The following is a 26,012-nucleotide window of genomic DNA, read 5'->3' on the forward strand; positions in this document are numbered from 1 at the left end:
TCAGCACGTGAGCAGAAATGTTGCCATCAGTAAGTAGGACCTTCAAGTCAAAGCATTAGGAGCAGGAAGGACCTAAGAGGATGAGGATGCTGCCACCTGGTTTCTCACATCCTTAGAGACCCCGAGATGCAGATTCTCTTAGGGGCTGGTGAGTCCTATGGACTTAGTGTCAACCTCAGAGGTTCTCGGGCTAAGGTTGCTGCATTTGTCCATCTGTTCATCCATTTACTCATGAAACTTTGAGTATCTACAATGTATCAGGCTTTGTGCTAGGTAGTAAGTGCTCTGTGTTTTAGAGCCTTGTGTTTTATAATGTAGACATTCAAGGGTATCACATACTTGTTTATTGCCAGTAGAAATTCAGGACTTCCAGTCTCAGTCAATCCCTTAATGCCTCTTGTCATTCCTTTGACTTATTGGTGAACTCTTCTCTGAGAGTTATTTCAACTCTTCTTCACTCCCTTTGAGCCTACTCTTAATCTCTGAGCTTGCACATTTTGGCAAACTATCATAAAATTAATCCTTCCCTCCTATATCCTTGAGAAAATCGAGGCCGAGAGGTTTGTGACAGAAACTAGTTAGTTATTCACCAAAACATTTCTTGTTTCCTACTGGAAATACTTTTTCAACTTCACTTGCAGTCTGGTGTGGCCATATGACTGAATTCCAGCTAGTGTAATGTGGGCAGAAGTGATGTATTTCATTGCCAACCCTGGTTAATAAAAACCATTCTAAGCTTGATCCTCCATTCTTTCTCCCATCTTCCCGTGGAATAGAGAGAACTCTTGAGAACTCAGAGAAGGGCAAAGCCATAAAATGGAAAAAGCCTAGGTGCCTGAGTCACTACCTGGAGGAGGGCCGACTGTATGGACACCTGTACTGGATGTTGTGGAGGGGGAAGTAAACATTGTCTAGCCACTGAAATTGTGGGATTGTTTGTTGCAGCACATATCCTACTCTAACTCAAGATAATGACCTCACTCAACTTTCCCCTACATATCCTGCTAGTTCACTTTATTTTTCCTGTCTTTCCCTGCACTAGAATTCGAACTCCACAGGGGCAAACGTTTCTATTTGTTTTGTTCACTGGTATATCATAAGCACTTAAAATGGTGCCTGGCATATAGTGGGTGCCCAATAAGTATTTGCTGAATGAGTGAATACATTCAAGAATGTGGCTGCTTCTTCGTAAGTCTACTTCTGTCTTCTCTGGGTCTTCCCATTGTCAAATATTCTTTCACTGTGTCATGTTTCTTTTATTTCTCCCTTTCTATTGCCTATATTCCCTCAGCACTTGGTCTGTTCCATCCTAAAAACATTCTCCCTGGACCTCATATCTTTTTCTTAGCAGTTACTCTATATATCCGTCCCTCCCTCTATGTGTGCTAATTTTTTAAAAAGTCTGCAATAGGCTGGGAGTGGTGGCTCACACCTGTAATCCCAGCACTTTGGGAGGCCAAGGTGGGCAGATCACCTGAGGTCAGGAGTTTGAGACCAGCCTGGCCAGCATGGTGAAACCCTGTCTCTACTAAAAATACAAAAATTAGCCAGGCGTGGTGGTGGGTGCCTGTAATCCCAGCTACTCGGGAGGCTGCGGCAGGAGAATGATTTGAACCGGGGAGGTGGAGGTTGCAGTGAGCCGAGATCACACCACTACACTCCAGTCTGGGTGACAGAGTGAGACCCCATCTCAAAAAAAAAAAAAAAAAAAAAAAAAAAAGGCTGCCATAACTGTCTCTACCTCCCCATCTCCTAGTCACTTTGTAAGATACTGCGCCTCACTGAAACTGTTCCTGAGGAGGCCAGACTAGGTCATTTGCTTGTTTGCTCTCAAATCCATTCTTTGCTTTCTCCTGTTCAACTCTATTTTGCAGGGAACACTGCCATTGTCCACTGGCTTCCAGGTAGGTTCAACTATGGGGTACACTAGCAGAAGATTGGAGGGGAGGAGGAGGAGAGAAGCCAGGGTATTTCTCCCTTTCTGTCCTACTTTTTTGTTACCTTTGGCTATGGCTGTGTCTTCTCTTTGGCTACAGCCCCCTCACAAAGCCCTTTCTGTGGTATCAGTTACTGTAGGACAATCCCACAGCACTCTAACTTTAGCTGGGGTGACCCCAGATCTGGACCAAGGTAACATCACTCCTCTCATGGTCCTGCAGCCCTAGGGATAATGGTAGCTTCTTGCTGTTAATAATCTCTGGATTGGTTTATCATTCCCTATTTGGCTTTTCAGCTTTTCCATCACTGGTGTAACTGCTTCCCTGTATCGTATTTTCTTTGTTTGAAATACCTGGTACTGTGGACTGAATTGTGTGCCCCCACCCCAGATTTATATGTTGAATCCCTAACCCCCAATGTGATGGTATTTAGAGATGAAGCCTTTGGGAGGTAATTAGGTTAGATGAGGTCATGAGGGTGGGGCCTTCATGAGTAAATTATTACCCTTATATGAAGAGACACTAGAGAGCTTGCTTCTCTCTCTCTTTTTGCCATGTGAGGACACAATAAGAAGGTGGCCATCTGCAAGTCAGGAATAGAAGCGCACGTGCTGTTACCCTGATCTCAGACTTCCAGCCTTTGGAACTTTGAGAAGATAAATTTCTGTTGTTGAAGCCACCCATTCTGTGGTATTTTGTTATGACAGCCTGAGGTGGCTTCTCTTTTCCTGATTAGACCTTGACTGATATAGTCATCAATAATTTTCAATTCTTACTTACTTTATTTTACTACATTTAACCTTGTTGAAAACTGCTTTTAACCTTAGTAAACTTTCTTTCTCTGGTTCATATGTTGTCACTCTCTCTTGGTTCTTCTCCTACCTGTCAGACAATTCTTTCTCAGGTTTTCTCTAGCTAATTTTCTTTCACCCTCTCTTAAATATTCTTTGGATTTTAACCTTCTCACTTTACATGTTCTCCTTGGGCTACCTCATCAGATTCAATGGTGTTAATCAAGTGATTCTCAAATCTGAGCTTCAGTTCAGATCTCTCTTCTGAGTTCTAGAACTATTTATTCATCTATCTTCTAGATATCTCTGCCTGGATGTTGGATTCGGCATATGAAAAATGCTCATTAATCTGTCCCCCAAACCTTCACTACTTGTGTTTCCTTTCCTTGTGAATGAAGTCTAACAAAAGTCAGGAATCTAAAAGTTATACGTGGCTCCTGATTCTCCTACCTGACCCAACCGTGTTTTAATGGGTCTTTACTTCTAACAGTGTCACTCAAGCCTTTTCCTTGTTCTATATCCCCATCACTAATGATTTAGTTCAAATACACAGCTTCTCTTTCATTTACTATGGCACGAAACTCTGTTTTGTTCTCTCTGCTTCTACTTTTGCCTCACCTCTCCATCCATGTTCCATGTCGCCACCAGATTGATTTTTTTTTTTTTTTTTGAGACGGAGTCTGGCTCTGTTGCCCAGGCTGGAGTGCAGTGGCCGGATCTCAGCTCACTGCAAGCCCCGCCTCCCGGGTTCACACCATTCTCCTGCCTCAGCCTCCCGAGTAGCTGGGAGTACAGGCGCCTGCCACCTCGCCCGGCTAATTTTTTTTGTATTTTAGTAGAGACGGGGTTTCACCATGTTAGCCAGGATGGTCTCGATCTCCTGACCTCGTGATCCGCCCGTCTCGGCCTCCCAAAGTGCTGGGATTACAGGCTTGAGCCACCGCACCCGGCCTGATTTTTTTTAAAAAACAAATCTGATCGTGTTATTTCTTTGTACAAAACAATTCAAAGGTTTCCCACTACCTCATGAATAAACTCATGTGTGGCAAACAAAGTTTTTCAGTGCTAGTATTTCTTGGTTACTGGAACTATAAATATCTCCCGCCACCTCCTTTAACGATGAGAGTGTGGAGGGGGCTCTGTGGCATGCATTTAGCTTTTCGCATCTTGTGGATCTGTTTTCCTCTAAGTCCTTGGAGTTTTTTTTTCATTCAGCCAAATGATGGATGGGAAAAGAGGGATGAGGGTTGAGCGTGAGAGGGTTTTTAATGGGCCAGGTTTGGAAGTGGTGCACATCACTTCAGCTTACATTCAGAACTCAGTCATGTGGCAACATCTAACAGCAATCTGCAAGGGAAGCTTAACATTTGAGCCTGGCCATGTTCCCCCAAAGAAGAGGAACACTGGTGGTTTCTGCCACAATGTGCAAAAGAGAAACAATCTTTGCCACTTCATCCTTTAAAAACTAGTTCAGGAGTCACTTCTCCCAACCTTTGCAGCTTGAACTTGGAACTCTCATCCTTGTAGCCCCACTATATTTTATTTTCCTCAATTGTGGTACTTACCATGCTCTGTTTCACTTATTTCTTTACATGAGTGGCAGTGGGGAACTTGAGTGTGTGACTTGAGGATAGGAACAATGTCTTACTCTTTATAGTATCCTTGGCATCTAACACAGTGCCTGGACCATAGTTGATGTTAAAAAAATTCCTTGAATTAATTATTAAATCAATTAATTATAATTTGTTTGAAAAATATTTTTGATTTGCTTCAATGGTAGATATCTTTCTTAATGAATGCATCTGGCTAATTTCCATCAAGTCTCTGTTAATTTAATTTTGTTCTCATTAAGTCCTCCATAGCCCATCAAGATAATATGATTCTCCCCACCTTAGATCACTCAATAATTAGGTTTTGGGGCTAAAGGGCAAATGCAAAGACATTTTATCATTCAGGCAAGGAAACAGCCATTAATAAAGGCAGCTGTTGTCAGTTGAGTAAGGAAGGCACTGGGTTCAAAGGAGGCATCAGCACAAGCACAGTTCTGAGTGGAGATCAACGCTGGTGGATCAGGCCTTATCTGGTTCCTGGTTCACACAGCCTGCACAGTGGCCACCATGAGGCCAATGGGGATGGCAGCTGGAGGAAATAATCAGTGATTCTGCCTGGGTCACAAATACTGTGGGTACTTTGTAAGAGTGATTCATCTAGTGCTCTTCAAAGGACCTTCTCTTGTATTCTGAGCTAGGGGCACATAGCTTAATGTAGAGAATTAAATTGTTCTCTAATTGCTCAGTGTGCATAATCTTTTCCAGGCTGAAAGGTTGGAAGCATGTCTATAAAATGTGTTCATAAAATGTTTGCCTTTTAAAAACTTTGGCCGTTTAGCCTGATAGACACTTAGGGCACAAAGGGACGTTAGAAATAGTTTGGTCCAATGATCTTTAACTTCTGACATCCAGGATCCTGCAGAAGTGTGTTAAGGGGCTGGGATGGCAGGAAGGGAGGGATGGGGATGGTGGTGGTAGGTAGGTCTGGCCTGCCTGTTCAGATTTAGCCATAGCAGCTGCCTCTTGTTCATTTTGCTGTATTAGGGTTTTGGAAACTCTTTTTGGGAAAAAAAAAGCACTTCATTGCTAAAAGTATGTGAAAACCTACTGATTTTATAATCCCAGATTTTACAGATAAGGAAAGTGAGGATGAATGAGTTAAAGTCACATAGCTAGTTAGTGATAGAGTGTGGTGGAAGTCAGATTCTCTATTTCCTCTGACCAGACCAGTGACTTTCCACGGAGGTACAATGAGTCTCTGTGTCTAACTGACATTTAGAAGCAAATGAATTTGCTATAGGATGACTGTACTACACATTTGTATATAATATATTCTTTTTTATCACTTGATAAATCATTTATTTGTAAGTCAATACCTGTGTACTATACAGAATCTAAGAACTTAGACAATTTTAATAACCCATAAGCGTGTTGATTCCATTTGCAGATTTAAATTTTGTATAAATAGCAGTCATTGCATACGTATCTTAAGTGTACTTTGCTTATAATCACAGTTACACTACTGATACTCCTCAGAAAAAACCAGATTCTGCTTGGTTTTAGCTGAAGCCTTATCAACTCCAAATAACACTTTGAGGACCTCTAAAGGTAAAGTACGAATCCTTTTGGCCATTTGTTTCCTAAGTCAGAGTGTGTGTGAGTGAGTGTGTGTGTGTGTGTGTGTGTGTGTGTGTATGTGTGTTTTGAAGCAACAATGTAATAATGTACCATTAGTAAAGCTGCTGTGCAAAATTATCCCTCAGGCCTATTCTAAGCTTACAGTTCAGTTGATTTTATTGTCCTCACCTAAGTATATACAATTCACAGATGGGAGAAAAACACTAAATCAAGATGATTATTTTCACTATTTTGCTTAAGATTCATATTTAAATATAAATAAAGAAGTTAATCTACACAGTTTGAGAGATACTTTTTACATTAGAAATGTTTTTTAAAATTTTAAACTGATAAATAATTGTAAATATGGCATATGTACTGTTTCACATACAATGTACACAATATTTTCTTATTTCAGATCGTGGGCAAATAACACATGCAATTCTAGAAAAAAGAAAAATTATACCCAATGATGAGCAGAATTTAATTCCTTAGCAGCCATGAGAGGAACATTTGATTTGCTTTTAAATGCCCCTTATAGATTGCATCGAACACCCTAAGCTACAAAACTTGAAGAAGACGATGACTAGAACTTGACGAAGCCCCGCTGCTTCTCTGTCTCCCATTATGGAGAGTATGGCTCTGTTCAATAAATGCCCATTTACTGCACCCAGAAATCAATTAAGAATAATAAGCAAGTTTGCAGACGCCAGGGACCAAAGGAGGGGGATGTCATTCTGCCTTTGTCCCTTCTGTTGTCAGAAAAGTGTTTCCTTCAGCAATTAGCCACAAGGTGGCCGCAGCTCATCCCTTCACCTGCGCAGAAACGCTTCTGCTGCTCCCCACCCCTTTTGACATGAGGGGAATTTTAAGTACATTAAGCAGTGTTTTTGGAAGACAAGAATACGTATGATTTCATCTTTAATCAGTGAATTTATGTTTTTTTATGAAATTGCTGAATGAAAAGCAACGAATAATATTTTCAGCTAAAAACGGATATAGCAAGACTTGCTTTAAAAAAAAAAGCTCACAGGCAGTTTTACTGGCTGTTTTGTTTTTTTAATCTTGAAATGAGAAGAGGAGATGATGCTGATATCTTAAGAGAGATCATATACACTATAAAACGTGTGTTTTTTTCTTTTGGTAAACGGATGCTCCACCATGGTATTTCTCAAGTGGTTGTTCTGAAACTCTAAATCTCTACAGACCTTTATTTCAGTCTGCTTAGGGTAATGGTAGAAATGTAGGCACTGGTATCCAGTGGACATAGGTGCAAAATATGGCTCATAAAAACCAGCACTGAAGCATTATTTAACCTTGTTGAGCTGCCTCAGTTTTGTGGTCTGTGAAATGGCATGAGAATTCTTCGTTACAGCCTTGTTTTAGTAATAAATTGATGATATATATGAAAGCTTGTAGCATACTGCTTGGCACCTCACAGCCATTTAATAACTGAGTTCCTCCTCCTTTTAAGTACACAGCAGCAATTTGAGGTTGAGGTCTGGTTTTTTAACTAAAAGTATGCTCTTTAAGGCCTAGATTAAATAAATCACAGTGTATATGAAAATAAGACCCAAGAAAGCTAGACCCTTTGGGCTTTTCTTTCATGTCTGCTCAGGTATTAAGGCCCTATGTGGATAGCAATATATAACAACTTAATTTCAGCTCCTTCCCATTGGATAAATGAAATCATAGCTAAAGGTGCAAAAAAAGAGTAACAATTGATGTGGAAAAAACTGAATAATTTTTCTACAGAAAAAGCCAACCAAGACTGGGTGTGGGGAATGTAGGTGGGGAAGGAGTGTCTACCAGACAGCAGATGGCCGGGTATCATTGTCACCAAAATTCATGTTTGGGTGCTGACTGAAGAGTCAACACAAGAAGATGGCTTCTAAAAGTAGGACACATTTTTGTTGAAGGGAATAATGTTAGGTTGAGCCCATGAAATGGCCATTTTGAAGGCCAAAATCCATCAAATGTTGGCAATTTCAAATGATTCAGCCTAACATTTTGTCCATTAGGAAGACAAACATTGGAACAAGTTGCTACAGGGATGCTGTGGGGGCTTTTATTTGTGAATATATTTGATAAGAGTCTATAGAATTATTTGTCCTGGGTGATGTAGACATTGAGTTTCCTGAAAGCAGGGGGTGGGTGAGATAATCCGTCAGGGTTAATTTACCTGTCTCCTTGAGGAGAACAAGCTCTGTTCTTCTAGGATGCTAATGGAAACTGTGGGTAGAATCTGGGCCTTATGGAAATCCATCACTATTTTCCTTCTGTGCTGTTTGTTGAGAGGGCATTTCATTGGATCAGGGTTTCTTAATCCTGGTGCTAATGACATGAGGGCTGGATAACTCTTTGTTGGTGGGCTGTCATGTGCATTATAGGATGTTCAACAGCATCCTTGACCTTGGCCCACCGGATGCCAGTAGCACTCTTCTGCTGTATTGTAAAACCCAAAAATGTCTCCAAAAATTGTCAGGTGTCCCCTGGGGTGCAAAATCAACCCCAGTTGAGAACCACTGCTCTAGATAGCAGTCCTGAACATGAGAATTTGTCTAATCAGTTTTGGAAAAACTGTAAGACTTGATCCTCCACCTGCCCTATCTCTGTTTCCTGCTCTGGCATCCGCCCCTTGGCTACTTTTGGGCATTTTTATTGAGGCAACATGCTTATAGATTCCAAAATGCTTGGAGGTTCTCCCAGCCTCTTTAAGGAATGCTTGCTTAAGCTTTTTGGAAAACTTAAATTTCCAGTGGTGAATCTGGTTACCATCATTGTCGTCATTGTCATCTATTAAATATAGCATTCTGAGGTTCTGGGACAAGGTATTATTGCTTGTTCCTGCTTTTCATCTGTGCAGTGTGAACCTGCTCAATCAAGTCACTACTGTACCATTTAGTGGTGGAGCATCTCCTTTAGCTGTACTCATAAAGGCCTCATGCACATGCACAGAACTGGGAGGGAATCTGCTTGTATGTTGCATATCACAGATCCTGTGGTGTTCCACACCACACAGATCCTGTGGTACACAGATCCTGTGGTGTTCTTGGACAATTTAAATGTCTAGTTTCTATCTTGGAAGTTTAAACTTTTCTGAGTGTTCCCTCTCACTCACTGGCCCAAGTGGACTTAGGTTATGTAGACAGTGAAATGACCCTATTGCTGAGCCCTGGGAGGGGGAGGGTCATGTGCTCCCAAGCAATTGAAAGCCTTTTTTTTTTTCCTTTTAAGCCTAGCAAGCATTTCACCTAGATGGACTACATTCCTCATTCCAGCTGAGGAGAGATCTCCCAAGGAGAAGGGAGTGCTAAGGGAGAGCAAGACCCCACAGCCTTCCAAAGATCCCCTATGGTCCAAAGTCCTTTGACCACCTCAGTCAGCTGCTTTGTTTTCTGGTGGGAGTGGAGGGACAAGGTGAGAGGAGCCAGGGGTAGTCATGAACACCAGTGGGTTCTGCCCTGGGTAGCTCCCCACCTTCTTTAAGAGCTCCAGCAGTCTCAACTGGGAAGACCCAGGGCTCCTGCTCTTTTCTCTAGTCCCTGGAAGATGAGGTCCAGCTAAGGTAGAGTAAGCAGTCAGTGACCAGGCAGTAGGATGGGATCTTGTATTCTTCGAAAGATGGCTGGGAAATTCTTCCCTCCATTACGTAGAATTCTTCCCCTCCTCAGTTGAGGTACCTAGATGTCCCACAATGGGGTCTTAACTCAGGTCCTCAGAGGTACATGCTCAAACAGCAGATGCTCTTCAAAATGAGTGCACATCCAGTCGTGTAGCTCCAGCACATAGGTTATGGTATATACCAGTCCCCCAACTCTCAGCACATAGGCACATTTTGCTAGCAGGGTGGGACTGATAATTTGCCACTTGTGCTTTGTCTGCTTGAAATGTGGGTTGGGGAAGAGGAAGAACATCTTTGTCAGCTGGCCCTTGTAGAAGTTAGGAAGGTGCTTCATGGCATTGCTACAGAGACAGGCAATGTTCTGGAAGCCACCTCCAGGAGCTGCACGTAGGGCCCGAATCCAGTCTTGTACATAGTCTGAGACCTTCACCCAGATCTCCAGACCCAGAATCAGTGTGTCTGGGAACAGCGGTGATAGTTCCACTAACAGGCCACCATAGCCACAGCCTGTGTCTGCAAACTCTGCTTGGGCCTGAGCTCTCTTTTCTCTCTTACCCTTTGGGTCATCGTGGCTCTGATTTTGAGTGAGTGGAGCGAAGAACTCTGGGTATAGCTCAGACAAGTCCATCTCCTCTGGCTTCACAGGATAGCGCAGTGTGTGGTCTGCCATAGGGTTGGAGCCAGCACGTTACCTGTAGTAGTGCTTCTGGGGCTGCGGGGCCTCTGCTCTGGCCACATTCCAAGTCTTGGCTGCCATGATCCCAGTCCCGGGTTTCTCTACCTGAAAGCCTCTTTTATTGTCCCTCTCAGCTGGAGATCCTCATTCACCTTCCAGGTTCAGGAGAAGATGGTCTCAGAGTAGCTGAGGGACTATGTGGCTTAGAGTTGTTGGAGGGATATCTAGACCTCTTGGGACATCTGCCTGTGTATACTGGGGCCTGAGGGAGGTCCGTGGGTCAAGTAAGGCAGTGACCCTGTGGTGACTGCTGCTACCATGAATAGAAGAAAGTGCAGCTTCTCTTCCTGTTTCCTAGGGGCACCCCATATACTGAAGGCAGGAAGGGAAAGTGTGGCTTGTACAAAACCATCACAGAAGGTGAGCAGGGACCGTGAAAAGGGTTATTTTTTCTGTGCTGCTGAATAAAAGCAATTTCCATGCCCTGTGCAAAATCATAGAAGTGTTGACAGCTGAGAATATATGTGTGAATACTTTGAAGGCAGTAGAACACCATATCTGAAGAGTCCAACCTTCTTTTAGAGGTCATTTATGTAGCAGTCTTGAATGTGGTCCTCCCACACTGCTTCACCTTTTACATTAAAGCTTCCCAGTCCTGGCTGCGCATTTGAATCGCCTGGAGAACTGGTAAATAATTTAGATGCCTGGTTCCTATCTCACAGTAGTTAAATCTGAATCTCTGGTGATAGACCAGCTTGGGTATTAGTAATTTTAAAGTTCCTCAGCTGATTTTGATGTGCAGCCGGGGTTAAGACCCTTGGGCTTTTCTTTCAAACCATTTCCACAAGATTTCTTCATTTTTCTTGGTCAGTGGTTCTTACATTTGAGCATGTGTCAGAATCCCCTGGATTTCTTAAGTTGCTGGGCCACATGATCAAAGTTTCTTATTCAGTAGGTCTAGGGTGAGGCCAGATAATTTACATCTCTAACAAGCTCCCAGGTGACACTGATGCTGCTGTTCCTGGGACCACACTTTGAGAACCACTGCTCTATGGTTACGTCAACTCTGATGGTTTCTTGCATTAAGAATTTTTCTGACTTTGTCCTGGCTTTTGGTCACTGCTGCATTTTTCTCTAATTTTTTGCTCTTTTGCAATGTTAATCCCTTTTAATTCTCATTCATTCATCCATTCAAACGGATTTCAGACAAATCCTGGGCATCTAATATATGCAACGGACAGTCTTCCTTTTTCCATTTAAGCCTTTTCTTTTCAGCCATGGACACCATTGGCAATAGTTGCTTTGCTGCCTGCAATGCTATTCTTGGTTCTATTTTTGCCCTTGGGGGTTGATTTTAATATTTGCATGCATTTCATAGGCACTTATAGTTACCTACTGAGGTTAGGATTTTCTTATTTCTCTGGAAGCATATTTGGTTCTTTTATCTCTTTTCACTTAAGGGCTGTACATGTGGACTCTTTGCAAGAAAAAAATGGATGTAGAATAATGATCTGTAGTAAACCAACAATGCTGGGGCAGGGAAAACCTTTCTGAAGTAGACATTTTCTCCATTTTTCTAGATCCTTTGCTCTTGGATATGGAAAGGTAGATGGGGGATGGGTGAGAGTTGAAGCACATGTTCTGGTTTGTGATGCTCGTTTTCTTTGTTTATCTACTCACTGATTCTTATGGGTTAGGGATCCATTTAGCAGAGGCTTTTATTTCATTGTCGATTCTTCATGGCTGTATTAGTTTTCTATTGCTGCATAACAAATTACCACAAACGTAGAGGGTTAAAACAAAAGCCATTTATTATCTTACAGTTTCTGTAGGTCAGGAGTCTGTCACAGTTTAGCTGAGTTCTCTGCTCTGGGTGTTACAAGCCTGAAATCAAGGTGTTGGCTAGGTTGAGTTCTCATCTGGAGACTCCCTTAGGGAAGGATTCACTTCCAAGCTCACGTGGTTGTTGGCAGAATTCACTTCCTTGAGGCTGTAGAATTAATAAAAGCTTGCATTTCAAAGTCAGCAATGGAGACAGAGAGTCTCTGCTGCTTCAAGTCTCTGACCTCTTAGACTCTCTTTTAAACACATCGCCTGATTAGGTTAGGCTTATTCAGTGTGATCTTTTTTGATTAATGAAGTCAACTGATTAGGCAATTTAATTACATCTGCAAAATCCCTCCATCTTTGCCATATGCTATTGGTTAGATGCAAGTTACAGGTTCTGCCTATGCTCAGGGAGAAGGGATTATAATAGGGTATAGGCCATTGGGAGTCATCTTAGAATTTTGCCTACTGCAAAGGCTATAGTGAAATGCTTGACAATAGCTGTAGAATTCTGTAGGTGCTCCATAACTACACTCAGATAAATGCCTTATGGATAAAGCTTCTTGAACACAGCAAGGAAGGCAGTGTCTATCCTCAGGAAGCAGTCCTAGAAGCAATGGACAGTAATGGATTTGGAAAGAGTGTTGTTTTTCCCTCTACAATAAAACTGACTCTTGATGTATTCTTCTATGCTGTATTCCATTTTTTATTTCCAGTATGTTTTTTAAATAAACCAATTATAAGTTATCTTCTTGTCACCAAAGACAAAAAAAGTGAACTAACCCTTACCCATTTACTCCAAAATAAATGGGGTCTTTAATTAGAAATAACAAAGCTAGCCCTACTGAAACTCACCATAAGTCACATTTCTTTGGGTGTGTGTAACTAGCAGGGTGAGCTATTACGTTAAAAACCAGTCCACAAATTCCAGTCAAAGGGAAGTATGAGAGCAACCTTACTTATACCAACTGGAAGAGCATTAGCAGCCCTAGGATTTTGCCATTCTCTAGCAGCTTGGGAATCTCCTGCCATGTAGTAGACCCAAGTGTGACTTGACCAAGGTGAAATGCTGTTGGTACTGAGGAAAACATCTTTCTTTGGTTTGTTCAAGAAAAGTTATCAGAAGGGCTAAGAGTCGAATGGTGATGGGGAAAACGGAGGTGAGGAGGAGTCATAGTGGGCAGATAGGCAGGGCAGTGTGGAGGAGTAGGGTAGAGATGTGGTGATGTGGTTGGCAAAGGTGGGGTCAGTGAGCTCCATTCTCATTCCAGCTTTCCAGTGACCTTACTTGAGATTTCCAGGCAGCCCACTTTTCAAGAGGCAGTTCTGAGGGGAGTAGCTTGAGCGCCTTTTGTCCCAGAGAATCCAACCAGTGGGCCAGCCATTTCAAATTACCTCTCTCCTGGACTTAGAAGCATTTTGTTTTTACTGTGTAATTTTAAACTGCAGCCTGAAAGCCAAGGTCCTATTGCGTCACGCAACTCAGTAATATGAGCTACATTTAGTAATGTTTCTCACGAGTCTCTGGACAAAATGTTCTTCCAAATGCTATTGGAAAAAGTGGGAAGACCAGTAATGCAAGATATTGTCCTAAAACACACATAAAACAGATTCTGACTCTTAGGTAAAAAGATAATTGCAATGAAATCCTATCAAAGGACACTGGAGTCTTGCGTATAGATATGCTGTACTTTAAGAAAGCTTGATGAGCCTCCAATCTAATGATTATTTATTAATCTTACCAAAGAATCCTTTGTTGTTCAAAAGGATTCACTCAAGGGTTCCTTTAAATAGTGCCTTTAAATGTTTGTTTATAAACTATTAACTACTTGACAGAGAAGCAGGGAAACTTAAACTGTTGGGAGCCATCGCCAGTTGAAGATTAATCCAAAATGTAGATAAAGCCACTCTCTGATTATAATGTAAGTCAATGAGAAAATATAATCAAATTTATAAAAATTTAATCACCACAGAACTCTTCAGGAGCGTATCTTTTGCAAGAAAGGAGGTACACCTGTGGAGTGTCTCTCTATTGGGCCTGCAAATCCTTCTTAAAGTCATCGTCCCACAAATCTCTACTCAGCCCATACAGTTCTCATGAGCCTTGCTCACATCTGCCAAAACTTCACTGCTTTGCATTTTGCTTCCCTCACAGTGCCTGGCAGGCCGCCTGGATCACAACAGGCTTTCTGGTAGGTATTTGCTGATTTGATGTGAGTTGTTCCTTCAACTCCAAGATATGGACATCACACATATGGCTTGTGGAGAGTTGTAGTAAGTCCTGCTATGATTTCCAAAGTCATTTCTGAAGCATTGATGAGGATTTACACCTCTGGGCTGAGGGAACATAAACATCGACCTGAACTCAATAAATTCAAAGTTCTCCTCTCAAGGACAGTTCCCACAGAACTTCAGCTCAACTGAAGTAGAAGGGAAGGCAGATTATTCTGTTTATTTATTATAGTTTTCACTTATTTATGTGTTTTTTCTACTGGAAAAAGAAACAGAGAACAGGATAAAATGAATATAAAACTTAATGAATTATTATAAGGTCAACACCCTTTTAAACACCACCCAAGTCAAGAAGTTAAGAAATAGAATCTCATGTCACCTAGGAAGCCCCAAGGCTAACCAAGTGTCGCATTCCAACTTCAACCACCTCCCTTCTCCCTATTGGACTTTTGCAGCAATCACTTTCTTCCGTTTCTTTGTAATTTTATCACCCAACTGTGTACCCGTAAACCCTATAGTTTAGTTTTGTCTGGTTAAAAAAAATGTCTTCTCTATATATTTTGATCCAAAGATTCCCCTTCTCGCCTGCCTCTTTTCCTGGAAATTTGTTTGTTGAAGAAACTGGGTCATTTGATGTGTGACATTTCCCACAGTCTGTATTTTGCTGATTGTATACATGTAGTTTAGTTTAACATGTTCCTCTGTTTTACCTGTGGAATGCTAGTTGTGACTAGAGGAGTGGTTTTCAACCAGGGGTGATTTGCAGGGGACATTTGGCAGTGTTTGGAGACATTTTTGATTTTTGAAAAGGAGTAGGTGGTGCTACTGGCATCTAGTGGGTAGAGGGCAGGGATTGTGTTAAACATCCTATGATGCACAGGACAGCTCCCCCCACAGAAAATCATTAGTCCCCTCTCAATGTCATTAGTGCTGAGGTTGAAAAATCCCCAATCTAGAGGTTTGTTCAGATTCAGATTCAGTATTTTTTTTGACAAGACTGAGGATGGTATGATTCATCAGCAAGCACATATGTCTGGATGTCTCTATTTTTGTGACGTTAGCAGCCTTTGATGCTCAATGCTTAGAGTAGTGACTGCAGAATAGTTATGTTCTAATTCTCTAATTTCTACTTCATTTGTTAGTTGGAATACTTCAATAAGTTACCCTTCCCTTCATCTACATTTGGTTACTCAGTGACACAGTTCATATAAGAAAGGCAGGGTAAATACTTGATTCTTCAGTGTCATGAGAAAAAGGACAGGCTTTGAAAGTTGGTGTGGGGGTCAAATTTTGATTCTTGTATTTGCTAGATTTATGATATTGGACAAATTATTCAAGCTATTTGAACTTCACTTTCTGCATCAGTAAAGCAGGGATAATAATATATGCCTTATAGGGTGTAAGTGAAGATAAAATGAGGTAAACATTTATTCCTTAATGCATTCAACAAGTATTTACTGTCTATTCTGTAATGGATGCTGTTCTGGGCTCTGGATAAATATCAATAAATAGTTCAAATGCTCTGTCCTCATGGAGTTTTCATTCTGGTTGAGGTAGAAAGACAAACAAATGCATATATAAAATAAATAGTATGTCTGATGGTGAAAATGCTCTGGCAAAAAGTAAAACAGTATAGGGTAAAAGGACATGCCAGAATTTTTTCAGAATTCATTGAGAAGACAACGTTTGAGCAAAGACCTTACAAGGGTAAAGAGGCAAAGAGTGGATATCTGTATAAAGAGCATTCCAGGGCCAGGCCCAGTGGCTCACGCCTGTAATCCCAGCACTTTGGGAGACTGAGGTGGGTGAATCATGAGGTCAGGAGTTCGAACCAGCCTGGCCAATGTGGTGAAACCCCATCTCTACTAAAAATACACACACACACACAAAATTAGCTGGGCATGGTGGTGCGTGCCTGTAATGCCAGCTACTCAGGAGGCTGAGGCTGAAGAATCACTTGAACCTGGGAGGTGGAGGTTGCAGTGAGCCAAGATCGCACCACTGCGCTCCAACCTGGGTGACAGAGCGAGACTCTGTCTCTCTGTCTCCCCCCCCCAAAAAAATATGAAAAATAAAAAAAGCATTCCAGGAAGAGGGAATAGCACGTGCAAAGGCCTTGAGGTGGAAGGATGAGTGCTGTGTTCAAAGAACAATGAAGCTAATGTGATTCAAGTGGAGTGAGTGGGGGAATCATGAGAGCTGAAGTCAGAGAGGTGTCTACAGGAAGTGTACATGTAGAAGTAGACCTACAGTAAGGTCTTGGCTTCCAAAAGAGCTTTGGCTTTTCTTCTGAGTGAGACAGGAAGCCATTGGAGGGTCTCAAGCAGAAGAATGATGTGACTTGACTTACTCTTTAAAAAAGATCTCTGTGGCTGCTATGTTGAGAATAACTGTAGTGGGACAAGAGCCCATCAAGGAGACCCGGCAAGAGATAATGGTAGCTTGGCCCATGAAGTGGTGAGAAGTGGTCAGATGCAGAGTGGTCAGATTTACAAGTAGAGTCAAGAGGATTTGCTGATGGATTGGATATGAGGGGCTAGAGAGGAGAGGATTCAAGGATGATCCCAACCCCAAGTTTGCCTTTTCTTGGAATGTGCAGTTGAATTGATGGAAGCCATTATTTACTGAGATAGGGAAGACTATGGGATAAGTGTTTTTTGGGGGGGAATATCAGGAGTTTAGTTTTGAGCATGAAAAGTTTGTAATGCATATTTGATATTTCAATGCAGTTACTGGATTGGCTGTTGAACGAATAATCTGAAGTTCAAGCGGTCTGGGTTGGAGATCGTATTCAGAAATCATTAACGTAAAGATAGCATTTGAAGCCATGAGACTAAATAAGATGATCAGAGGAGTGTTTAGATCGAGAATAGATGAGGCCTTGGAGCACTCCAATATTTAGAGATTAGGGAGGTGAGAAGATACCAGCAAAGGATATTGAGAAATTGTGGTTGGTGAGTTAGGAAAAAAACCCAGGAGTGTTTGGTATTCCGGAAGCTGATGAAGATAATTTTTCTTTTCAAAGAGGAGGACTCCCAACTGTGTTAAATGCTATTGATGGGTTGAGAGAGATGAGTTCTGAGAATCAGTCATTGGATTTAGCAATAAAAGGGTCATTTGTGACCTGGACAAGGACACTTTCACTGGTATATGTAGAGTGGGGACGAGGAGCAAAGTCTGATTAAGGCAGATTCAAGAAGGACAGGCAAGAAAAATGGAAAGTAAGAAAATTTTCAATGAATTTTGCTATAAAATGGAGCAGAAAAATGGGGCAGCACTTGGAAGTTGTGGGTTCAAGACAAGATTTTAAGATTTTTATTTTACAGAATGTTTGAATGTAGGTGGGAATGATTTGAAAAATAGATGATGCCAGGATGTGGGGAGGGGGAGAATTGCTCCAGAGATGTTCTTGATTAAAAAAGAGAGGTGAGATTTGGTGTGCAAGTGGAGAACTTGGATTTTGATCAGAGCAATGACAGCTTATCCATGGCATTAAAAGAGAGAGTAGAGCATACAGAACTAGCTGCAGTTAGGTGGGTTGGTGGGGTAGTTAGAACCTATGAGAATTCTCTTCTGATTTTTTCTGTGCTTCCCATGAGGCAACAAACAAGCTCATCAGTGGAGAATGAGTAAAGGAGGATGAGATATTGAGAGAGGAGAAGAGAGGAGGCGAGAGAAAAGAGAGAGGAGGAGGTATGAGATAGATGTCTAGCAGGAGAGTGAGTGAAAGAAGGAAATACAGTGAGGCTGCCAGCCTTACCAAGGACCTGCTTGAGGTAATTATACATTTAGAGTGAGACCAGTCATTATGGTTGTGAATTTTTCTCTGACAGTGTTTAGGTTACATGGATGCAGTTCTGGAGTCAGCAGAGATCTGGATTTAACAAAGTGTGTGATTTTGCTAGGCAATTATGATGAAGAGAAAAAGGTACAATAGAGTTGACGATGGTTCAGGGAGTGATTTATAATGGCCTATGGAGTTTATGATGGGTAAGGAGGAAAGTGAAGACATGGTGGGAAGATGAGGAACAGTGAGAAGGTGGTGGGACCCAGGGGTTGGACATGTCAGTGGGGTAGAGAAGTTATTGGAAGACTGAGTACTTGAGGGTATAAGCCAGAAAGATAGGAAGTGGTATTTGGGGAGTAGAATGATTAAAATTAAGATAATGGAGGAGGGCTGTTATTAGTAATAACAAAAACCTTAGATATGGCCATGGGAGTGTGTGGTTAAGGTAAGGCAACAAATTTAGTGCTTGGCACATAGTAGGCTGTCAATATATGTTCAATTTCTTTCATATTCCTTTATTGCTATTAAATTAGAGCATCATAAATCTGGGTTACCTCAGCAATGTATTCTCTCTCTTAAAATGAACCAAACAATCCAATAACACCTTTGAAATCCCTGACCCACTCCTCTCATTTCAAATTGAGAGTTTGTATTTTACTTCTAAATTATGGTAGTTACCACAAATTCTTGGTGCTGGTATTTCTTCTCCCACCTGCATTGCTGATATGGCTGATTGATGTAAACATATTTTCTCTTGGATATGGCCTCAGAATCATTCTCAACACAGCATCCAGGTCTTTACTACTAACCAGCAGGAGTTGGCATGTGTGATTAAATCTATTTGTCATCCTTGAGCTACTGATAAGGACAGTTAGAAATTGTTTTAGTTTATTGATTTGGTGAAACTCAATTATTTCTAAATAAAGGTCTTGAACCATATTTAATCTTCCAGTAGGTGAATAAATGCTTTCTTAGGTGAGAAAGGAAAATGACTTTCAATTTTGAATAACAATATTTTTAGGTGTATGGTTTCTATAGTGCTGTGCTTTCTCTAGGCCAGCCCATGGAAGAATGCTCCTTTTTTTCAGATTAGCTTAATAAAAAGAAAATGGTAGGAAATTAGTTTCTGCAGGATACTTTTATACCAGATCATTATTATTAGTTAGAGTTTGTCCTAAAGAGTAGCACTAATTTGAAATGCTAGGTTTTGAGTGTATATTTTAAATCTTTAAATTATAACCATTCAGATAATTGTATTGGATTATTTTAGTTTTATCAGAGAAAGCAAAATGAGTAATGCTTTAAAAACTATCCGTGTTTCAGAGTCACTTTGGATTGTAAGTGACAAAAAACATGAACTGTGTCTGAGTCACTTTGCTTAAACTGTATTTTGGGGGTTGCTTGATTTATTTGATTGCCTTGAGCAGAACACATTTGTGTCCTAGCGATGGCTCACTCTTCCCCTGCCTTCATGGGGGTGGAGCACTTTGGAGATGCAAAGTGATTATTTTTGGTTTCATCAGTCAAAAGGAATAGAATGAGATAAAAAGCATTAGCTTCTTTTTTCTAAACTTAAATTTCCAGCAATCTCAAAAGATGACTGCTTCTTAGCAAAGAACGTTGGTAGAGTTTATTTGATTGCAAAACGATCAGAATAGTTGTTTTGAACGTTATTTCTTTGCTGAAGGTCCAATTAAATCTTACTTAATGAGTGGGGAATAGTGCTAAGTACTGTGGGGATTATAGAGAAGTATTATTTACAGTTCTTACATTCAATGTTTTACAGTCTAGTTGGGAAGACATGCTGTACTAACATGAAAATGCAACAAACATGCAAAACTGTAAATGTTTGATCTTAGATATGCATGACTGATGGTAAGAACTATAGGACTTCAAAAGATGGTACCATTGTGACTTGAGTAGATAGAGACCATATATGTAGCAATGAAGACCTAGAGCCAGAGGGCCCTGGAATCAGTTCCCTACTCTTCATCCTAAAAGCTGTGAGAGCTTGTGCAAGCTATTTAAGCTCTCTGGGTCTTGCTTCTTCTCTTCTATAAAAGGGGACAATAGAAATACTTATCCCATAAAGCAACTGTAAGGATTAAATAAATTAATACAAATATTTCACGATGTGCATTGACTCATTTACACATGAAAAGCAGTCAGTAGATCATTGTTAAGGAATACAATTTCTAGAGTTGTGTTTTGAAATATTAACTGCATTTTTAAAAATTGGTAAAATAGCTTGCTATAATCCAATAATTTTGAGGAAACCATAGTTCACTGCCCTCTGTGCATTTTCCTGTTTCTTTTCTACTACATTTCTTAGCCCTTCATCAATTTGCTTCTCTGGATTTGGTTTGTTTTTGTATAGCTTTCTTTGATACTTCTCCTCCTATCTCCATCTAATATTTAATATTTTATAAGACACCAGCCAACATTCAATAAGCATCCATTCAACTGAGTTTTGGCATCTATGGGAATACTCAAGGTCAGTCAAAGTATTCCTGAAAGGGTAACTATGATCCATTGGCCAGTCTTCAGGCTGGCTGCTCCTAACACTGCCCTCTTGTCATTGACTGTAGGCTTCCAGAGGCCTGGAGGCAGGATCAGCTAGCAGAGACAGCTCACTCTAGTGTTCTTTGAGAAATTTATGCTGATACTTATAGATTCAAGTTCATCAAGAAATATTACAAGGGCTTCAAAGATTTACTGTGTGAATACATTAATATGACATTGATAATGACAAGATTTATTTAAGATGGGGAAGATCCTTCTGCCCATTTGCAAGAGTGATACCGAAGTAGGGATTCCTTTCATATTTTTTCTTCCTATGTATGTAATTTTCCACACTGCTCTTTTCATTGGTATGATTCCTTATTGTTAAAGATAACCTCTAAATATAGTTTAAATTTGTTGTATGATGCTCCATCGTTTTAGTGTTCCACAATAATATATTTTTTTCCTACTGTTGGTCCTTTAAGTGACTTTTTGAGATTTTCACTCTAAACAAGACTGTAATTATAGTTTTGTGAATATATCTTTGGCCAAATATCAGATTTTTGCTTTAGGATAGATTCCTAGAAGCTGAATTACTGATTTAAAGAGTGAGAACATTTTTAAACCTTTTGATATGTATTACCCAATTACCTTCTGGAAAGTTGAAACAATTTGTAGTTCCTTACCAGCTCTGAGTATTATGCACCCCCTGCTAATTTCGTCAACTGTTGCTAATTTGATAGGTTAAAATGGTATCTCATCATTATTATAAATTATAAAAATTATCTTTGGTTACTAGTGAGACTGAACATTGAAAATTTTTCTAGTAAAATAAATCCTTGGAACCCTTACTATTAGGTTGGTGCAGAAGTAATTGCAGTTTTTGCCGCTGAAAGTAATGGCAAAAACTGCAATTACTTTTGCACCAACCTAATAAATTGTTGTGTGTCATCCTTTAAAAATAGCAATTTTAATTTTAGTTTTTCCAGCTTTTTTGAGGTATAATTGACATAAAATAATGTAAATTTAAAGTATATGATATGATGGCTTTATAAGTATCATTTCACAAAAATATTTTTTTGGTATTTTAACTTATTTTAGAAACATACAAAAATCAAATAAGCTTTGTATTTATCTTTTCTTCCATCTCCTGATGTTTATGATGCCTAAATATTGACATGTTTCTGTTGCTCCTACACTTAAACATTTAATTATATGCAAACCGATCTTTTATGAAACTGGCTTTAACAAAGGGTGTAAGATGGAGAACCTTATTCTTACTATGAAGGAATAGATGGAGGCTGTTGCTAAGCCTTTTCCCTATCTAATATGTTCTAGTAATGGGTGAAGGACCTTAAAAAGTTGGTTTTCTGAATCCTGAAGGGATGATTCACCTCTTTTAGGCTCAGCCACATTTTCCCAACCTTTGTATCCTCAGGCAGAAAACTGTGGTTTAAACATGGCATCCCAATGAGTCAGGAAATGACTTCATTTCTTACTGAACTGCTTTTCTCTCTAATGGGAAGCCCTGAAATAGATGTGCCTTGCATCCCTGCTGCAAGCCTTTGCTGTCATTTAGAGGAGCTATTGCTCTATCAGAACTCACACTGAAGCCTATTATTCCAGGGAGACAATTTTGTTATAAAGAAGTGATTTGTTATTTTAGGACTTGGCAAACAAGCATATGAGGGGGAAAAAGTTCATTTGGAGAGATGGCAATAACTCTTGGCGAGGTGTGCTTCTACCTTACTTTGTTTTGTTTTACAAAAAGGGCCAGGATTTGGCACAAGCTAAAATTCTGTAAAACGAATTTATCAGGTTCAGTCAGCTTCTGCTCATTGCCCTTGAAAATAAACTGCCATGTCTTTTATACACCTACATGTGATACATCTTCTGTTGCTTAAGTGGGACACAGTTGGAAGAAATACCCAACAAAGCGGTACAAATGCCTTGTGATCATAATCAGGAATTGGTGGAAATTGACACATGACAAAATAATTTGTACTAAGTTTTCCATAGCCGTGCTATGCCTCCACCAGTGATTGCCTGTGCTGACTTATCATTTATTCAAAGTCTCATTGGAAGCAATTATAGACATTTTAGAATAGGCAGTCAAAATAACAAGTCATTCAGACCGGCAATTATGCATTATATGTAGTTGTCCTTTCTATTAGAAGATGACACTATTGATGCCACAACCTCCCCATGTAAAAAAACAAATGTGGCTGAAAGACTGAAGTGTGACTGTCAGATTCTTCCCCTTGGATCACGCACACTGCCTGTCATTTTGCTGTGAACTCAAGGGGCAGCCTGCAGGCGTCCTGGCTTTTCTTCTCCACCTCTTAGCCTCATGGTCAGGGCCTAATTAGGCATTATGAGCAGGCAAAGAACATTTTTACAAAGTCCTTTCATGTGGGAAATTGTTTAGAGGCCTCAGTGAGGGTTATAGGCTCCTGGATGATTCTTGAGCTTTGACCCTCTGGGTGCATTTGACTTGGCTGCATTTCCTTTAGAGTGACAAAATAGGGATGCTTTTTTGCCAAGCCTGGTGTCCTTCAGAACTTCAGATTGATCCATGTCTTAGCAGAGGCTGTGAAAACACGGGATTTATCTGTCAAATTTATATTTATGGAATGTGGCGGTCTAACTGTGCTTAGTGTGTTTGGTTGATTTGCAAAATGGGCTGTCTCCTTAAAAAAGTCAAATTGTAAAAGGCTGTATCTTTCACTGAGAGGCTGAGTTAATAAGGAACAGCTGGGGCCGAGTGATGTCATGTGCCACCTGCATGAAAGGCCGCCCAGAGGCTCACACCAAAAGAGAGTGCTCCAGAGAAGTGGGTTTCAAACCTATTATTATTATTTTTTTTTGTAATTTTTTTTTTTTTTTTGCAGAGGAACATTTTTTCCCATTGAAATCATTTTCAAAACCCCAAAATATATCACAAAGATGCAAGCTGACTTGCTGTGTATAAAGCTACAATGAGGAGTCCAGGATTCATTCAGCTTTCCTATCATAAGCAACAGTCCTTGAAGCTCTTTCTTGGAATTTTGGGGAGCAAGGATATACAAGAGTGTTTTCGGTAGTGGGATGTGTGTACCCTGGAGAGCTGACAAGATCATTCATTTAGGTGTTGGAAGAAAATGTTAGTAGTTGTATTTATATTTATTTTTCTTTCATCTTAAAAATTCCTATGTTTATATGCATGATAATATAATAGTCCAGTGATATATGGGCAAACATAATTTATAAACAACATATTGGGGGAGCATGCTTAATTTCTTTTTTATAAGGTGCATTTTAAATTTTAATAGTTGTTTCCAAACAATTTATTTCCTGATAAAAACATACTATCAAGAGTATTTGGATACTACTGGCCTAGGAGTTGGGAAAGATGATTCATGGTGCAGCACTATTCACAGCAGCAAAGACATCAAATCAACATAGGTGCCCATTAATGGTGGACTGGATAAAGAAAATGTGGTACATATACACCATGGAATACTATGCAGCCACGACAAAGAATGAAATCATGTCCTTTGCAGCAACATGGATGCAGCTAGAGATCATTATCCTAAGAAAATTAATGCGGGAACAGAAAACTAAAAACTGCAAGTTCTCACTTACAAGTGGGTGCTAAATATTGGGTACTCATGGACATAAAGATGGAAACAATAGACACTATAGATGAATAGTGGAAGGAGAGGGAGAAAAGGGTTGAAAAACTGTTGGGTACTATGCTCAGTACCTGGGTGATGCGATCGATCATACCCCAAACCTCAGCATCATGCAATATACCCATGTAACCTGCACGTGTACCCCTTGAATCTAAAGTAAAAGTTGAAATTATAAAAAAAAATGATTCATGGGTACAGTGTAGATGATTCATGGATAGATTGTAAGAAAACTGGCTCCGTTGTTCTTGGCAGAGTGAATAGCAAGAACGTACCACAAGGGGATGGGGTGGAATTTAATATTTGGACCTTATAGTGGGCTGAATGGTGGCCCCAAAGATATCAGGTCCTAATTTCTGGAACCCATTGGAAAAAGGGTCTTTGCAGATGTGTTTACATTAAGGATCTTAAGATGAGAAAATCATGGATCATCTGTGTTGTCCCAAAATGCCATCCCAAGTGTCCTCATAGGAGAGAATCGGGGGAGATTTGACACACACACAGAGGAGAAGGTGATGTGAAGACAGAGGCAGAGATTGGAGTGATCCAGTCACAAGCCAAGGAATGCTGGCAGCCACCAGAACCTGGAAGAAGCAAGGAACAGACTCTCCCCTAAAGCCCCTGGAGTGGGGGGCAGTCCTGCTGACACCTTGATTTTAGTACGATGATGCTAGTTGCAGACTCCTGGCCTCCAGAACTATCAGTGAATGAGCAGATTTCTGTTGCATAAAGCCACCAAGTTTGTGACAATATGTTACAGCAGGTACAGGAAACAAATAAGCCCCCATCCTGGTATTTTTGTTTGTTTGTTTGTTTTTGTTTGTTTTGTGTTTTTTTTGAGACAGAATCTCGCTGTCAGCCAGGCTCAAGTGCAGTGGCGTGATCTTGGCTCACTGCAACTTCTACCTCCCAGGTTCAAGCGATTCTTCTGCCTCAGCCTCCCAAGCAGCTGGGACTACAGGTGCATGCCACCATGCCCGACTAATTTTTGTATTTTTAGTAGAGACAGGATTTCAGCATACTGGCTAGGCTGGTCTCAAACTCCTGACCTTGTGATCCACCCACCTCAGCCTCCCAAAGTCCTGGGATTACAGGCATGAGCCACTGCACCCGGCTCCCCCACCGTTTTTTTTCTCAGTAGAAGACAAACTAGATCAACAGCCCCAACAGTGGTTTGCAAATTCAGATGCCAAAGGGGCCAAGAAGGCATACACTGTTGATTCATATTATAGAGGAGGATGGTTCAAATTGGGAATTCAAGAGGCTGAGCTTTGGTTAAAGGCAATAAAATTCAATTGCTTGTAATATTCTATACTGACCAAACTAAATATGTCCACAGACTGCTTTGGTTAATTTCTGCAACCTTTCAGTCTTAGTGGAAAAGATTTGGGGAAGCAATAGCTAAGGTCAAGTAAGTGGAATCTAGCCAATCTATTGGATGGGCACCTTTAAGCTAGAGGCTAATATGAAGAGACAGAGGTAGTTTGACACACAGATTTTAGCCGATTCTATGGGCCACATTTCATGGCCACAACTTAGAGTCAGGCAATGTACCAGGGCCAGCCTGATTCTGATAGAAAAAATTTCAACAAAGTTTCTATCAACCCCAACTTTATATTTTATACACGCACACACACACACACACACACACAAAATCCCAGCTTTTTATATATATAATATAAAAATTATATATGATATATAAATATATATATAAAGTGAGCAGATTTCTGTTGCATAAAGCCACCACTTCATATATATATGCACTTTATATATATATCCACTATATATATATCTACT

At 40.4% G+C, this 26,012-nt stretch overlaps 1 pseudogene; it reads right to left on the reverse strand.

The window, feature by feature from the left end:
- Positions 1-9,476: 9,476 nt before the first annotated feature.
- On the reverse strand, positions 9,477-10,289 carry LOC102137098 (tRNA (guanine-N(7)-)-methyltransferase pseudogene; annotated as a pseudogene).
- Between the last annotated feature and the right edge of the window lie 15,723 nt (positions 10,290-26,012).

This window comes from Macaca fascicularis, chromosome X (genome assembly GCF_037993035.2).
Source record: "Macaca fascicularis isolate 582-1 chromosome X, T2T-MFA8v1.1".
NCBI lineage: Eukaryota > Metazoa > Chordata > Mammalia > Primates > Cercopithecidae > Macaca > Macaca fascicularis.